This window comes from Carassius carassius, chromosome 30 (assembly GCF_963082965.1).
Source record: "Carassius carassius chromosome 30, fCarCar2.1, whole genome shotgun sequence".
NCBI lineage: Eukaryota > Metazoa > Chordata > Actinopteri > Cypriniformes > Cyprinidae > Carassius > Carassius carassius.
This window is the reverse complement of record NC_081784.1, coordinates 23,388,669-23,389,039: the sequence shown is the minus strand read 5'-3', so window position 1 is coordinate 23,389,039 and position 371 is coordinate 23,388,669.

The following is a 371-nucleotide window of genomic DNA, read 5'->3' as shown; positions in this document are numbered from 1 at the left end:
AACAAGACCAGTCTAAACAAGTAATTTATTGGTTTAAAGAATGAAAACACCTTTAAAAAAAAAATATGAAATCATATTTAAAGACAAACAGATCAGCAGAAAATCTGAAAATGTGAAGATGGTGGTTAGTTAGCCAATCCGCTTGTGGTGAGATAAAGTTTCCCAAGGAAATGTCATGTCAATCTATTACTTGACAGGTGAAGGAGTTCAAGAGTTTTCTGCTTTCAGAGAAAGCACTGAGATGTACATTTATATGTTTTCTTATGGCCGTGTTGTATATAAGAGTAATATTTTTATATGGAAATATAACGTCATGAGACTTAAAACTTTGTCTTGGTCATATTTGTGTGTTATTAACATTTTCAGGTTTA